The 17,434-nt window shown below is 43.0% G+C and overlaps 1 long non-coding RNA gene across 1 annotated transcript; it reads right to left on the bottom strand.

Annotated features, from left to right (window-relative positions):
* Nucleotides 1-257: 257 nt before the first annotated feature.
* On the bottom strand, nt 258-16,355 carry LOC116658199. Its single transcript, XR_004313421.1, has 4 exons — nt 16,346-16,355; nt 13,802-13,806; nt 623-631; nt 258-407 (listed from the first exon to the last, which is right to left on the bottom strand). It is a non-coding gene; the product is annotated as an uncharacterized LOC116658199 (long non-coding RNA).
* Nucleotides 16,356-17,434: the final 1,079 nt, after the last annotated feature.

Here is a 17,434-nt window from a genome sequence, read left to right as displayed (position 1 = left end):
CCGAAAAGCAGAAGGGATCAGCAAGCCTATGATTTCTAAACAATGTTGCACCTAATTTTTACCATATCTAAAAACATGGCAAAAGCAGTCTCCTTCGCAGTTAGCTTTTGAAGGCCATAGGGTAATTCTGAATACTGTTTCACAGTGTCCCAAATAACATTTGTACCACCACTTTAACTTACAAATTTGAAAGCTCCTTTTTTTTCTATTTTATATACACAGGATTTGATAATCTAGTGACTGTGAAAATGGATCGTGATTATGATGCAGGAAATTTGGGGACTAAAGCCCTCAAAATGAATTGCCTGAACCAAATACATTGTTCCGACAAATTGTTCCCCCTTTCCAACAAATTCAAAGCAGACTTTACCCATAATCATTGATAGTAACCTCAGAAGGTGGGCAGGCTGCACTGGTGATAAACAAGTCTGCCAGGAGTAACTCTTGAAGTCTGGCCCTACCCTGAGATGGCTCAAGTATCGCTGGGGCTTCAGTGGAGCAACGTCTTCAGAGTAAGGATTTGTGGTGAGCCTCGCTGATGAGAGCATTACGCTGTGAGGTCAGGATTCTGCAGCCCGGTAGAGCATAATTCAGAGGGGGCTGGGGTGGGAGAGCACTGAACTCTGAAGAGCTGATTCTTTGAGGGAGTTTGGAACTCTGACTCAACCCCAACTCCAGCAGATCTGCCAACTTGCTGATCAACCACAAGGAGATTTGATAAACTCAAACCCTTTTGTTTTGTTTTGAGCCTCATCCTAGGGATTCAAACGAAACCAAACACAAATGCATAGTAAAGTTAGTAGAATGATGTTTCTACCTTACACGTGTCTGTAAATGATGAGATTGCTTTTCAGGTATAATTTATGGCAATGTCTCATCACTTTGTGTTCACAGGATGTGTATGTAACATACTTTTCTATAACATACTAGTAATAGCTGCTCTCTTCAATTTAACCACAAATTGTGGACTTTAAGAGCCTCGGGGCATCTCTAATCAGTCCCAGCTAGCAATGGAAATTTCCAGAGAGTTTCTTACACACTTTCCTAAGAAGCCCTCTTGGCTCCCCAAAACCACCTTGTGGTGGCAGCAGTGGCACGCCCACTGCACTCTTTAGAGGCTGCGTGGCTGGGCCCCCAGGTTACTGATTCTAGCAGCGGAGATCAGATCACCTCTGAGATGGCCCTTAGTACTGCCCATCAATGGCCGGTACTTCATTCTGTGCCCTCAGATCCCGTCAGTACAGTGACTGGACTGTGCTGAGGTGGAGGAACATCCTGTGCCCCTACAGCTGTTACCCCATTCCTAAGCCACCTTCTAGAGCTCGTCCTCAGGGATGCTTGCTCTTCCTCAAGACTGTGAAGGACTGGCTGGGTGTCCAGAGAGGAGCCACGCATAACCCCCAGCTCCTCCAAAATTGAAGAAAAAACGTATTCTGTGACCCAAATCTTACACTGTTGTCTGGGATGACTTTCTTCCCATAAGCCATTCCCTTCTCAGGCAAATAAAACCCCACCAGAAGTGCCCCCCCCACCCCACCCCCCGCTGATATGCTCGGATAGATTAGACTTTTCAATGGGCAAGAGTGCTTTGGCATCTTGGGTTCATAGGTGAAGGACTAAATAATTAACCTTTGGGTTTTTTTTTTTTTTTGCAATAGTTTAATCTGAACTGGATTTATGCAGGCTTTAGAATCTTCAAGCAGGGTAGAATTTTTTCAGATAAGCATGTTTACAAGGGATGGAGTCATTGCGTGGAGTTTTCCAGTGTGATGGCCCTTCCAGGGTGGAGACGGCTTACTGAGATTGGGAAGGGACGGGCAAAGCAGAAGCCCTGCTCCAAGGCCAGTGAATTTAGGTCTCTGCCCCTTTCTGTAACCAGGTAGCCTGTTTCACACTCCTTCCCCTCCCCTTGCAAATGTAAGAATGTCCTTAAAGGCCAGCCAACGTAGTGTCTTTCTGCACATCCTGACTACCACTCAACTCCCTGAGCTTTGTGCCCTCCTGCAAAAAGGAGTCTTCCAAAATTGTCCAGTCAGACATGGCATTTTTTGACATAACAGAGGATGCTAATGACTCAGATCAGATAGTGACCTCCTAGAGGCAGTTTCCCCAAAGGCACTGCAGTCATCTTTTCCTTGTCTGACCCCTTTTCTCACACTCTTTCCCTTTAAAATCCTAATCAAACTTTGCTTCATTGTGGTTTGGTAAAGCTGGGTGTGTTGTGTATCACTTTTCATTAGACCTGCTCAGATAGCCCTTTCAAATCCTAATGGTGTAAGATTGGCTCTAGTGGGGGAGAATACATTTAATATTTCCCCCCTGATGCTTGAAAGGTCAAATGCTGACAGCAGCGGAGGAGGAAAAACTGAACTTGGTGGCATTAATTAGAAAGATCTGTTGTCTGTGCTTGTAATTATAAAGAGATGCTGGGGGAGGTTTGCTAGACCGTATGTAAATACTAACCAAGTACTGAAGTAACTCTATCAGAAACACAAAAATTCAAGTGATTTTATTTACAACCAGGAACCCTGTCTGTTTTGTGTGTTCGTCCAAGAGGGACCATTTTCCTGTCTTTGTAGACCAAACTGGTGGTAAAGGGATAGAACAGAGTGAGGAGTTCTGCCCACATCAGCACCCCTGAACCTCTGCCTCCTGCTTACAGATGCATTTTGATGATCACCATCCAGAGAGAAGGTTCCTTTCTTCGTTGCCTAATCAGTAGATCCAGTAGTTGGAATCCCAGGTAGGAATTCTCTGAGGAGGGATGGCAGACATGTTTGGAGATGGTGTGGTTGCCGTGTCTCTCAGACCACCCTGGACAGGCCGCTCTGACATTTCCTCTGTTCCGTGCTGCCCCGTTCCCAGTTTTATTTCACAATTTTGGAGGAAACGTCTATGAGGCCCCAATCCCATACCCAGTCTCTCGGCATACTGCCTTCCCTCCCTGCACCAGGGGCTCACTGCCGCCCACACCAGGGCTCTGCCTCTTCTCATTCCCAGATCAACCTTGGATTGTTTAAGCAACTGGAAACCTCAAACCTACAAACCTAGTGTGTGACTCAGGATTCTATGAGTGAGTGACGACCCTGGTTCCTGGCTGTTACGTTACAGCCTTAGGTGTGTCCTTGCTGTAACTTTGGCCTGGGGTAGGGTATCCCAGAGCTATCTTCCGAAATCCTCTATCCATGATGGTAGCACCCCTCCTCTGGGCACTCCTTTCATCCTCACATCGGTCCTTGAGTTGGGCACTTTTACCATCTCCATCTTAAAGATGAAAATTCTGGGGCCCAAGAGAGGTTGCATAAGTGAGTGTCAGGCTGTATAACGATGAAATGGTCCAAATACAAGCTGTGCAGTATGGCGGCCGCCAGGTGCATGTGGCTGTGAAGCACTTGGAACACAGCTAGTGCATCTAAGGAGCTGATTAAAGTGGCCGGGTGTGGCTCACGACCACCACATCAAGTAGTGCCTTTCCAGGCAATGGAAAATGACGTGGTCGGTGGTGTCCCCTGCCCTGTGGAGGACTTTAACTTAAATGGACTAAGACTACAGACAGCCTAAACACGCAACTTCAGTTCCTTGAAGTCTATAAAAAGAGAGGCTGAATCTCTCCATGTGAGAATAGGGAAGGTAAGTGAAGGAAAAGTCAGTACTTGAGAGAGAAAAGAAATCAGAGAACTCTAGAACTGAAAGGAAGCTTGGAGACTGTTCTGAGCTGAATTATGTTCCCCCAAAATTTGCCTGCTGGAGTTCTAGCTCCCAGTACCTCAGAATGTGACTATATGTGGAGGTAGGACCTTTAAAGAGGTGATGAAGGTAAAATGAACTCATATGGGTTGGCCCTAGTCCAATATGACTGGTGTTCTTTTAAGAAGAGAAGATTAGAACTCAGACAGGCACACAGACAGAAGACCATGTGAGGGCACAGAGAGAAGACAGCCATCTGCAAGCTAAGGGGAGAGACTTCAGAAGAAACCAAAGCAGCCAATGTCTAGATCTTGGACTTCCAGCCTCCAAAACTGTGAAAACATACATTTCTGGTGTTTAAGCTGCCCCGTCTGTGGTACTTCATTATGGTGGCCCTAGCAGACCGTCTCGTCTAACTCTTTCCCTCTACTTCTGAAGAATCTGAGGTCCAGCGTCACACAGCTTGTATCAGTGCTAGGTCCGGGCCCCAGGGGTCCTCATTCGCAGCCCAGAGGACTTTCACCAACCATACCCTTGAATTTGATTCGTGTGGGTTTCCAGAAAGGAGAGCGAAGGGCGATGGAAAGAGCAATGAACAGAGTTGGAATCCAGTCCATCGTGTGGGATGGATGGGAAAATGATTTGCTGATTTAATAGCTTCTTATAAAATCCTGTGACTCTTGGGCTACCTGACTAATGACTTTTTGTTGTTTTGTATTCTTATTCCCATTCTGAGCTTTGTTCCTAGCTGGGAAAAATAATTGGTGTAGACATTCCAAAGTGACTTCAGCGTAATTTTTAAATACGTGAAACCATGTTGGATGAATGGGCCCACGTGTAACCAAGGAAATCTTATTCTTTCCTTCAGTGTTTACGTCTCTGATTTGTTGATTGTCTTCCAGAACCTCCTTTGATGAGAAAAAGCTGGGACAGCTGGGGGATTTGTGGTGGGAGAGTTTAAGTGATTTGTAATTCAATTTTTTTTTTTCATTTTAGTTTCTGTTGTTTTTTAAAGCATGTGTACCTTTTAGTTTTTTGTTTTTTTTTTTTTAACGCAATGGCCTCCGAATACCGACTAATTTTCTCTCTCAATCCCCTGTTGGTTTCAGATGACAACGTTTTAAAAGCACAGCTCTGTTAGTTTTAGGGAGCCTAAAGACTCATTGTCCTGTAGCCTTCCTGTCCCCTGCTGCACCCTCGTTGTTGCCATGTCTCAGGGTGTTCTAAATCTCTGGTTTCCCTCTTTGAGTGGTTGTCTCTCATTTATTTTACTTACAGATAAGGCTAAGCTTTTGTATCTGAATGAAGCCTAGCTAACTGAGCTTAGTCTATTGGGAAGTATCCCTGGATAATCCTGATGTTAAAAAAAAAAATGAGGGGGAAATTCCTATAGCCTATTTCTCAGAAAACCCATCGTTCTCTCCACACTTGTAGAGCTGAAATTCAACCTTCCCCTCCTGATCCCACTGACTGGGGGGATTGACGCAGTGCCAGGCATTGTGTTGTGAACCTGGTGGCTGGTGGCCTGGACTGCCGGTCACAAACACCAACGTATGCAGCCAAGACTCCTGACTAAGTCTGCGCGGACTATCTGCAATGACTCCGCTCACAAATGCTCCAGATCAGAAGGTGGGGGGCCATGAAAACTGTGCTTTACGTTTGTTTTCAGCAAATGGAGAGGAGATAAAAACAGGCCTAATTCACAGGGACCAGTAAGTGACACAAAAGGTAGTGGATCCAAAGCAAACATCCTAATCAAGGATTTGATGTTGGCACCATAAAATAGCTTAACTGCCAAAAAAGATGTATTAGGAAACAAAAGTTTAGTTTTAATTGGTGTTTTTTTGGTTTTTTTGTTTGTTCTTAACAAACATTTAGAGCATGTTTTAAGTTCTGGCCTCTGAAAATTTTGCTTAGTTATGTGGTTACCAGCAAATGATACGTAAATTAGTTACTATTAAGCCTCTCAGCTTAGCTTTTTAGCAATGATACGCAAATGCATTTTGTTCCGATTGAAAATAGAAACTCTTCATACTGAATTTCTTCTATAGTAACTAGATCCAGATGCAAAACCAACCTCTTCCACTTAATTCCTTATTAATCCGCTGCTTCCCCATCCCACCCCACCCCACCCCCAGTAAAGTGAAGTTATAAATCAGAGGAAGAACCTGTCTTCCTTGGATGTGATTAATCGCAGGCCTTTTGGGCAAGACAGGCTCAGCTCTTGCTGTTACTATTTTCCATCACTTAAACCTCTTTGGAGAAGTTTCTTCAATGCGTGGCTCAACTATTTGGAACTCTGGTGAGCTTTCAGAGAAAGAGAGCGCAAGTGATAAATAGTTTGGAAATGAAGATCAAAAAGAAAGCATTGGGGGAACTGGAAATGTTTAGTCTAGAGAAAAGGAGGAGTCGAGTCGTGCTTTTCCTAACTGTCATAAACAGGGCAAGCGTGGTTCTTTTTCACCAAGGAGTCAGGAAGAGCAAGTGAATATAGGCAGAAGTAAAGGATTTAACTAACAAACTTCTTTTCTTTTTTTTTTTTAAATATAGATAATAATGGAATGCTTAGGAACTCAGGAAATTATCCTAGAATCGTTTCAGAATGTTATTCCACAGGCCATTCTGGAGATTAATTAAAAGTGTAGCAATACCCACTAAGAGGAGTGGCGAATTCATGTTATTCATGTAGCAGAGTACTTTCCAGTGATAATTGAAGTAATAGTGCTGTTTGCTTCCAACAGGGGTTTCACACGCATCGCTCACTGAGCAAAGGCACTGAAGAATTCAGGATAGCTAGCACTTGCAGAATGCTTGGTATATGGGTACTATTCTAAGTGCTTTGCATGTGGGAATTAATTCACTTTTCACAGCAGCCATATGAAGTTGGTGCTATTTTTTCCCATTTTTTGCAAGTGAGGAAACGGAGACAAAAAATAAAAATGAACTATTTGCCCAAAGTCACCTCTTGAGGTTATAAAATGAAAGAGCCAGGGTTTGACCCTGTATCCACGTGGGTTGTTAGAGAACAAATGCCAAGGTGACATTAGACATGGGTGAGGTTTCTTAGGGGAAGCACCCATGAAGGACGAAGAAGGAGGAGCGGGTGGGGACAGACTTCAGACCGAGGTCCGAGGCGTGGTATCTGTGACAGGAGAGAAAGAAGGAAGGACAGGGAGGAGGAGCCTCAGCCTGCTGTGCAGATCTGGGGAAGCCTCAGATTGATGGACCGGGAGACCCCGGGTCAAAGCGAGGGAATCCCTCATCCAGATGATGGCCGAGTTTAATAGCCCAGGTCGCTCAGGCATGGCTAAGAGGAGTCTAAGAGAAGTGAGGTCTGCCACCAGTGCTGCAGGGGATCCAAAGAGCCCTCGAGGGCTCTGCCCCTCTCTTTTGAAGGGAGATCTGAGTGGGAGACTACAGAATCCATGCTGTCTGGCACCAGAGCCCAGGCTCTTACTCTGTTATGCTGCCTTCCTCAGACTTTGAGGGTGTGCAGTGAAGGATGTAACCCTGTTGCAATGAAAGGTCTCAGTAGGAAAAGGGGACACTTCATTACAACATTCTGGGGCCTGCACGCATGCAAAGGGCAGCGGCAGCAGGGCCCTGAGGTCGTGCAGAGAGCCATGGCTCTGGTAGTAAGCTACCAGTGCTGGTAGCTGCACAGTCGTTGTCCAGTCCAGACACACTGTAAGTTTTGCTCTGAAATAGACACCTTCATCTCATAAAATCTCACACAACTTTTCAGCCAATATTTACATATTCAACACTTACTAAATACAAGGCACTGTGTTAAGTACAACAGGAAGTACTAAGATCTAAAAACTCAAATCCTCCCATCCAGGGTTTACCCCAGAGGAAAGATGCCATTCCTATAAATCACTATATACACATGAGGACAAGTAGAAAGCACCACAAGGGGAAGTGTTATGGTGCTTTGGAAGTTTAGGGAAGAGAGAGATTACTTCCTGTTGGAAAGACTGGGAAAGATTTCATGAAGGAAAAAGCAATGGTATTGGTTTCTCAAATGAAAATATGAAATTAGAAATTTGAACCTGTCTTTGAAATCTGTATCTATCTGGCCCATACCCTCCCCCCCAAACACTGGTCTTTGGGAACTGGTGGGGACATCTAACGTAGGTTAGAAAATGGGGTTCAGATAATAAGATTGAGAACAGGGATATTCTGGTGGTGGTGGAAGGTTGGTGAGAGACCAGAGATGGAAGTGCAAACTTATCAGTGTGACTGTCCTTTTTTTTTTTTTTTTTTTTTGGTAGCAGTGTCTAATCTTTGAATCCATTTCAATCTCCTAATTACACTTAAAGTTCCAAGTTTTGTATTCACTGTATCCAAATTGCAGCATAAACATACAATTTTCTTTGTACTCTTTTGTCTCCATACAACACATTTGCTTTTATATGTTGTCCTGATGGCTCAATGGGACTTTTCCAGATTCATGTCTCTCTCTTACTTGTATGGTGGAATCATGATTTGAAATTACACTATTCATTTGCCAGAAGTTTTTCAATAATTGTTCTAAAAATGTCATCCTTCTACCTTGCATTTTATTCGTTTTTTGTTTTTTGTTTCCTCAGCTAAATAAGTTCATGTTAAATCATTATCTACACTTTGAGCCATTTTATTTGAGAAAATAAAGTTCTTTTATTTTTGGACATTTCCCAAGGAAAGAGGGAGACCTGGGGTCTGGGGAATGTGCTTGGGTTAGGCTTTGAAAATGCTTCAGTAAGTTTTAGATTCTTGCCTGATTAAAAGCTGCTACAAATAATAAGTGGAAGAAACAGAAACGGAAGCTAGACAGTTACAAATACAAGTGTTAAAGATTCTTCTTTATATCTCTGCTCTGCGATTTTCCAAACCTAAGAAAACAAATTGTGGCTGTTTTACTCAGACTTTACATTTTTATTACAGAAGTCAAAAGATTTGTCTTAGAATCCGTGTTTCTGGCCTGACCACTCCCTAGGTGTGCTGGTGCCTGCTTTCGCGTGGGCAGTGGGTCATGAGGGCTGGCCTCGCTCCCATGAGTGCTTTCTGTGTCAGCAGGCTGCGGCCCTCTGACACAACCCGCTCTGGAATGGGGGGATCACTCGCCTGTCTCTCATCTTAAAACAAAGCAAAACATACCAACAAAACCCCTCCTTTGGCCCCACATCCCCTTCCAGCTTCTGCTTGTTTTCTCTTCTCCCTTTCCTAGAAAAATTCTCAACAGAGTCATTTATGGTCTCTGTAGCCACTTCCTCACCCTCCTAGGGTTCTTTCTGAGACATTCTTGTCCACATTTCGGATAACTTCCATGTTGCCAAATCCAAGACTCTACTCAAGGTCCTCAGTGTCTTTGACCACAGCTGACCCCTTCCTTTACTGGAACCTCTCACTTAGTCTGTGTTTACCCGGTTTCCCTCCTACCTCTCTGGCAGTTCTCTGTGTCCTCTCTGATGGATTCCCCTTTTCAGCTTAGTCTCTATCGTGTTGGAAGGGCCCCAGGGCATTAGGTCTAGGCCCTCTTCTCTATCTACATCGTCTCTCTAGAGAAATGATCTTATCCCAAGTCTTGAGCTGTGATTGATACACCACAACTCACAGATTCTCATTTTCACTCCTGACCTCTCTCATAAGCTCCAAACTTGGATATCCAACTTTGTACTCATTACCTCCATCACACTAAGAGACACGACAAATATAAAGTTCATTTTCTCCTGCTATCCATTCTATTCCTTCTGAGTCCTCCCAGTCTTAGATAATGTCCTCTCTACCCACTTAGGAGTTCAAGGCTTGATTTTTTTTCCAATCCATCAGTGAGTCTGATAGCTTTATCTTCAAAATGGACCTCAAATCCATCCACTTCACCTTATCTTCGTTGCTTTCATGCTAACCCAACCCATCATCATCACTTGATGAGTGCAGTTGCCTCTGAATGTCTCCCTGCTTCCACTTCCCCCGACCCCCACCAACAATCCATTCCCACACAGCAGAGAGATGTTTTTAAGACATAAATCAGAGCATGTCATTTCCATGCTTCAAACCATCCAGGTATTTCCTTTCCAAAAGCACTCAGAATAAAATGCACCTCTCCCCCAGTTTCCAAGACTCCAGTTGAGTTGGCCCCTACTAACTCCTTGTCACTTTGTACCGTTTTCTCCCTTACTCCCTCTCTTCTAGCCATGTTAGCCATCTTCTTCCTCCTCCAAGATGCCAGAATGCTTTCCCTTTATTCCTTTGCATAGCTGGCTCCTTCATATTTGTCAGGCCTTAATTTATACGTTACAGGTAGCTCCTTACATCAGACCTCCCTGATGACTCTACAAAGAAAGTGCTCTCTCTCAGTACACCCAGTTCATTCCCATTAAAGCCCTTACTACAGGTTATAATTACAGGCTTGTCTGTTTTCTCATTTGCTGTCATTCATCTCCTGCAGGAATGCAAGCTTCATAAGAGTAAGGACTTGCTGCATTTTATTCCTACCTTTATCACTGCTGTCTAGAACAATGTCTGTCCACAAGAGATGTTCAATAAGTATTTGCTGAGTGAATGAGTCAGCTTTTAGATTATTTAAGTCATTTGTTTTCCTTTGATTGTCTGCCAGTCTACTCCTTGGTAAAGTATCTGACCCTTAGAATAAGGAACATGTTTCATTTTCAACTTCTATTCAACGAGGACGTGGAACTTTAACAGATTAGAAGGAGATCCTAGCTTTTAAGTCTTAGCTTTTAAGCAGTATATCCCTTAACGATGGCCAAAAGTCTAAAATTAAGTTATGAGAGCTATCAGACTTTCACTAGCAAGATTTATTTATCGTAGCTATGGAAGCTGTTGCTTGTACGTGATTTTCAATTATTGAAATTCTAAAAATGCTACAAAATTAACATTCTTGTTTATTTCAAGTACACTGATTCCAAGACTAACTCTTCTTCACAAAATAAAGATGCTGATGTGGAATTCATTGCAACAACTCCTTGGGATATGAAATTGTATCTATAAAACACTGATGTAATGCTATGAGCTCATAATATAAATGGATACTAAACCATCTGTGTTTTGTGACACATTGTATGATCAAAATTTTTTGTGTGTAACTCTAAAGTAAAAAATAAAACAAATTTGCAGCTAACAGGTGTGTTGCTTCAAACATACAACTCAGTAATTCTAAATCCTGACTTGAGAAAATGCTGGCAAAAGGGATCTGAGGGGCAGGTCATGGTGTCATATTTAACACTCTAGAAAATGTCAGAGAAGTACCTCTAAAATGTATAAAAAAAAATGATAAATAATAAAACATTGCAGATCAAGATAAAAGAGTCAATGTAAAATACCTTTTTGTACTGGAAGAAAAGAAGAAAAAAAGGGAAGAAGTGAGGCAAGGAACTGAAGAGGGAACATTCCTGAGCTGATCTGACCTCTTGGACCAGATCTCTTAGGCTGTGCAATCGAAAACATGCTGTTCAGTACTTACCTCCATGTACTTGGGATTTCCCCATTGTGCAGTGCGTCTCAGCCTTGAAAAGTGTGAAACCATGGCGAGCACAATCGGAGCAGTCCGAGCCCAGCAAGAGGCTAAAGGTCAGCGAGGACTGGAGAAGTCTCGAGTCCCTCTATGGAAGGGGTTGGACTGTCGCTAAACCTTGTTGGGTGCACTGGATGTTGACAGAGAAATACGTGAACACCGAGGAGAGAGTATGGAGAGAGACACATCCATAAAAACAAAAATGAAATTAGGAAAATAAGTTAGACTTCTCTATCCCTAGGAAGGCGTTTTAAACGGCGTCCTGATTGAAACAGGAACATTTAGCATAGTTGTAAAAAATGAATGGAATGGAGCCGCTGTGGGTTTTGAACTCCAGGCTGCAGGTGAGTAGGGGACGAGAAGCTAGTGAAAGCCTCAAGCAAGGGTGACATGAAGGAAGTGATGTTTCCAGACGGGAAAGGCTTGACAGCATCAGGCAAGATGGGAACAAGCTCGCGGTCGTACCAAGATGCCGTGTCTGCCGTAAGGGTGTAAAATTTAATGAATAAAAAGATCTGCACCCTGATGGTGGTAGTTTTAGTAGAGACAGAGGAGTAATTCCAAGAAGCAGTTTGAAGAGAACAGAAACAGACATTCATCAGGGGTTACATGCTCTGTACTTTCCATACATTACTCAGTTCTCATAACAACCCTTCCAAATAGGCATTATCATTCCAACTTAGAGATAATTGAGTCCCAGTGACGTATTAAACAACTTCCTCAAGGTGAGACAGTGGAACCAGAGTTGAGAACCAGCAGATTGGATGGGTGGTGGATTAGGACGAATCAAAGCATTTTCCTGTGTTTGTTTTATAAAGCTGTATTTCTACTTTTTACCCCCCTCCTAGGTCTGGGAGCCTAACATTCACGTGTGTTTGATTGCATTTCAAAGACAAGAGCTGAGTAAGTAGTGCCCAAAGAGGAGCGTGATGGCCAGATTTGTTTTAGTTTTGTTTCTTCATCCTTAAAACTAGCATTTGGTTTTAGATAAATGAAAGATGAGTTCCTGATGATAAACATCAGTCTAATGAAGACTTATGATGAGGGATCACCAGCTGGTTAAGGCAAGCAGCCTTCACCAGGTTTACTCTCAAGATGTTCCTTTAAGTAGCTGTGACCCTGAGCTGAAAAGGAGCCACAGAGACAAGGCCCCTGGCAAAGGGAGGCCAGCCTACGTGCATTCCAGCCAATATCTCGGTACTGAGTAGAACCAGAGTCACCTGCCTGGGCAACTTAGAAGCAGCATAAAATAAACTTGCAACACCAGGGTTAGAGAAGAAGATGGGCTCAGAGTCGAAGATACAGCTCAACTTTTAGATTCAGATTTTAAAACCTGGAAAACTCTCTTTCTAAAGAAAAACAGAAGTTTGCAATCGCATTTCATTACCCACCAGTGCTTTTGAGCCATGAACTTTCCCCCACTTCAGAAACTTCTCTGGAAAATTCATTTCATGCTTGTCTACTCCAGTAAAACCCTTGCCTGAGTTTTTACAAAACAGGAGACTTGGCTGAGGGAAAGTGAGAAATCACCCGGCTCAGCACATCCAGCTGGCATCCTTGGGAGCCGTGTGTGCCTCCGACCTTTGGTTTACCTGTCCTCCTGGACTGGGACCCTCTCCCCCTCTCCCAGTGGAGGGGGTGTCCTGATTGTTCCTGTGCCAGGTGACTGGGAAGCGGTCACAGCACATGCATTATGTTCTTTGACACACTGAAGAGTCTCTCAGGATGAGGGGGGCTGTGGCTGTCCTGACCTCAGGACTCTGCACTCACCAGTGTGTGAGGAAGTCTTAGGAGACTTCTTGGTAACTCTTGAATCTCTGAAATCCACAACTTAGATTTTTTTTTTCTCTTATAAGGGTGCGCCGGCGTCATTACCTTCTCAGTGAATGCTGCTCTTAACCTAATGTGATAGAACATCCTTGTCTCCTCAAGTGCAGATTTTACCCAGCAATCCTTATGCAGATCCTCAGCCAGCCACCTTCTCATACTCCAGCACGGTTGTTTCTGAACTTAACTTCTTTTCTCAAGTTCTCACCCTATTCTTACCCCTTCACTCTCAGAAAATGATCTAAGTTCTTCTTTCCTCAAGAAAAGGAAGTATTTTCAACAAGAATTCATTGAGTACCTGCTATGAAGTGGGAATCATGCTAAGTCTTAAATACAAAAACAGGGCATGATCTCCGTCCTGGAGGGGCTCACAGCTGGGTAGAGGGAGACAGGAGAACAGGTAAGGGTGGTCAGACCATGTAGGTGAATTAATGCATTGATATATAGAGCAAAGGGAACGCAGGGGAAGAGTCATTCATTCCACTTAGAAAGCAGGAAAAACTTCCCAAAGACCGCCTGTGATGAACTTCGTAATTCCCTTTCCTCTGCTTCCCAGGTCGTCTATGGCTGTAGATATTCTTACCATCTGTCTTCTGATCTTAAAAGTGGTGTCTACTCTTTTCTAAGGATAATCCTTCACATGGCTCTTAAAAATAAACTTTGTCTTCCTATATAAAAGTGAGGTAAAAGAATGACCAAAATGTTATAAAACAACAACATAGAAAAATTAAGAAAGAGAAAAAATCTCCCATAGCCCAGCCAGTTTCTTACCGTTGCTGTCAACAGTCACATTTGTGTATTTTAATCTCCTTGTCCTCTGCATGTTTAAACAGTTGTAACCATAACACTTTGTGTCCATCTCCATCCCCTACCCCCTCCGCTCAGCTCTGACTCCTTTGGGTTCTACACCTTGACCTTCTTTCACACTGGAAAGTCCCATTTACTTCCATACTCACTTAAATCTCAACCGTCCTGCAGCGCAGGATGCCGATCATTTCCTTAGCCGAGGTAGAGCGAGACTGCTCTTGCAAATTCTTCGGTGACCTGTTAAGGAAGTCAAGTCACTTACCCCAGAATATTTGAGAGTAAGTTCAGCACATTAGTGATGTTTTAAAATCAGATCTCAGGTACTCAGAATTCGCTGAGTTCAGATCTTGATTCATGATTCAACGCACAGGCTCCAAACACGCATCTGGGAGAACAAGACTCACTTTATTCTGGGTTAGCCTGGTTCTGGGACAAGGAATTACCCTCTTGACTAGTTCTATTATCTCTGGGGTCTCTGTCCTTGTCCCAGAAATTAAGGTTCTTCAAAAGACCAAAGAACATTATGGACGAAGTGATCTGCTATAGTATTGGAGCCTTGGGCAAATTGCTAAGGTACTTTGGAGAAGAGTTGGGACATCCCATCCTGCTGTTCTGTGGTTGTAACATTTTAAATTTCCTCTCACAGGCAAGCTTATGCGTCAGAATCTTTCTGGTTCTACCAAGCCCAGCTACCAACTTACATAGAGAAGACTAAATAAATTGAAATGAAGCGTTCTCTGCACCACTGAATTGGAGTCTGAAGGTAAGTCTGCTGAATAATTTTTAAAAGGTAGTAAAATATTTGTAAGTGAAATATTCTCGATACTGACAATGAAATTTTTTATGATTCAGATGGACAGTATTGTGTCAGCTTACAGTTTGTCTCAGAAAGTCAGAAAGGTTCTCACTTGAAGAACCATTGCAGTAAGTTTGTATTACTGGAGTGGACTGGAAATCAGGAAGTTAATACAACTGTTTTCCTGGAAGTTTAAATTTTGTAAATAACATTTAACTGTAATTTGTAGGAATTTTTAAATTCTAAAATTCTTTCCTGTGTCACCAAGCTCAGTGATCAACCTGATCCTCAGGGACCTTAAACAATAAGGTATTTGTATGTTTTGTGTATTGGGTGCTGCTGGGGCTCTCCCCCTCCCCCACCCACATGCCCTTTGCAGGGATGTGCACACGCCACGTGTGTGTGTACAAGGGTGTACATCCACGCCCACCGCAGCTGGTCTGTCCACAACCTGGGTCTAAAAAAAAACTCTGACTTTTCATGTTGCTGTTTTCTTTTTCCTTTAAGTCATGATCTTACTGTTGAATCCAAAACTCAAACAAACATGATGTCAGGGTACAGGCACAGCAGGGTAGCTTGCAGAGATTAGATTTCTTTAAATTACAAAAACAGCGAGAGCAGGAGTTTCTGGAAGTCAGCATTTCGTACCCTGAGTCATGCTCGTGTCTTTGCTCCTTTGCTTAGAAAAACAAGATCTCAGAGTTGACCTAAAACCTGGCTAGCGGTACATGACCCAGTTGGAGAGGAGCGTGCAAATACTGAGTAGCATCTACAGAAGGGTCCTCCTTCCCTTTGGACCCGTGCCTAGGCTGAAAGTTCTGAGCCTCTCGAGAAGAATCATTTTCTTCACTCAGAAAAACATTTAAATAAGAACAGTGTATTTATTTATTTCAAGGCTTATTGTAATTTTCACTCTTCTGAACCCTAAAAATGAGCATAGGTAAATAGACCTGCCACCAACCCCCTACTGGCAAAACTGTCTCTTAACTATTTGAAGTTCAGCTGAACACTGTGGTTCTCAAAATGTGGCCCCCAGGCCAGCAGCCGCAGCATCACTCCAGAACTTACTAGAAAAACAAATTCGCAGGCCCCACCCTAGACTTGCTGAATCAGAACTCTGGGGGTGGGGTCCAGCTACGGGTGTTTTAACTGCCCCTCTGGGTGATTCTGATGCAGACTCAAGTTGAGAACCTCTGGCTTCATACAATTCATGCTGTGAAGGACCAACAGGTGTTGAATATAAGCCAGCTAACTGTATGGCCTTTCTTACTGATGACATGGATAAACCAGTAGGCTCTCTAGAGCATCTGAGCCTTATTCCGAACATTTTTCTCATATTGAAGAAAAGAGAGTAATGCAAGGATGAAGACATTGTTTTTCCAATCCAAGGACCATTGATCAATTGAGTGTCACATAAAGGTACAAAAAATAAACCCACTAGATTATCTTTTTGTTCCTTACAAAAAGAAATATATTCAATTCTTTTTTTTTTCAATTAACAATGAGAAACACAAGACAAAGCCAGGAAAAATAATGGTTCTCTATTATGGTTAATTAAAGGAGAGATACCAGATTCTAGAGCTGATTTTCTTGTTGGGCAAAGACTTTCCCTATATTTCTTTCAGTACCTAGCCCACTCCTTGATCTGAAATAAGGAAAGGTAAATGGGGGTGGGGTGGGGGAGAAAGAAAAACAGAAAAATAGAAAAACACTGCAGGGAAAAATATGAATGTGAGAGACAGAGAAAAAGATAGAAATATATTCAAGAGAAGGAAGACACCAGGCAGAAAACAGAAGAAAATGAGAGAGATAAAAAGCAAAGAAATGATACCCTGAGAAACAGAGAACTAAACTGATTTATAAATTATCAGTAAGGCTCATGAACCTCAAATTCAGTGATCTAGCTACAAAGGCATGTACCATTTCCCCTTTAAAAATTTATTTCTAAAACCCTTTGTCCCAAAATGCTGGCCAGCTTTCAAGGGCCGGAAGGCAGACTCTTAGGGACAAAGAGTTCTACCTAACAGAAGGAGCACCTCTGGTCGAGAGGTACTTGGATCTGAGCTGAGTTGCTTGTGAGGCAGCCAGCACCCTGTCACAAGGTATTCGGGCCAGGAGGACAGGTAGCTGTGAGGACTGTGACAATTTCTGTATCGAAAGAAGAGGGGGAAGGGAGAGGTTGGTTCTTTTAAAGTCTTCAGCTTTACTGAGAATATTTCTCAGAGTTTCAGCTCACAGCTGCTGTTTCACAGATATGTAAGCATGGGAAACATGGCTCAGTGCACCAAAGCCTGTGAATTCTCACCTTGAACCAAAATGCATCTTAACCTCTTAACCAGTCACTGCCCTATCTCACACTTGGTTTCATCTCTGCAGTGAGAATATGGCCTCATACCATACAGTGCAGATAACCAAGAAAAGTGGTCCTGAGAACGTAAAAATGCAAATGCTCAGTAATTACCCTTTAAAATGTGTGAACAGTGTTTTATCGAAGTATTTGAATAGTTCAAGGACAGTGTAAGCAGAGTTGGCCTAAGGGAAAAACATGATCTGAGCTAAGTGTTGGCCAGAGACGGTCCACCCACTCCCCAGGAGGTCCCTCCTTGTTCAAGGAAAGATGTCAGAAATTGTGAACTATCACAGCACACAAAAACAGACACAAGTCAGAGACGATGATCAAATTCTGGAAAAGAGTAGTTTTTCCACTTAATCCTTCCATTCAGGAAAGCACCAGCCCTCCATACACCTTAACTGGGGACTGGGCTTCCAATGTTTCATCCCAGGCAATAAATAAGAGAGAG

Source organism: Camelus ferus, chromosome 20, assembly GCF_009834535.1.
Source record: "Camelus ferus isolate YT-003-E chromosome 20, BCGSAC_Cfer_1.0, whole genome shotgun sequence".
Taxonomy (NCBI): domain Eukaryota; kingdom Metazoa; phylum Chordata; class Mammalia; order Artiodactyla; family Camelidae; genus Camelus; species Camelus ferus.
This window is presented reverse-complemented; position numbering and strand designations above follow the sequence as displayed.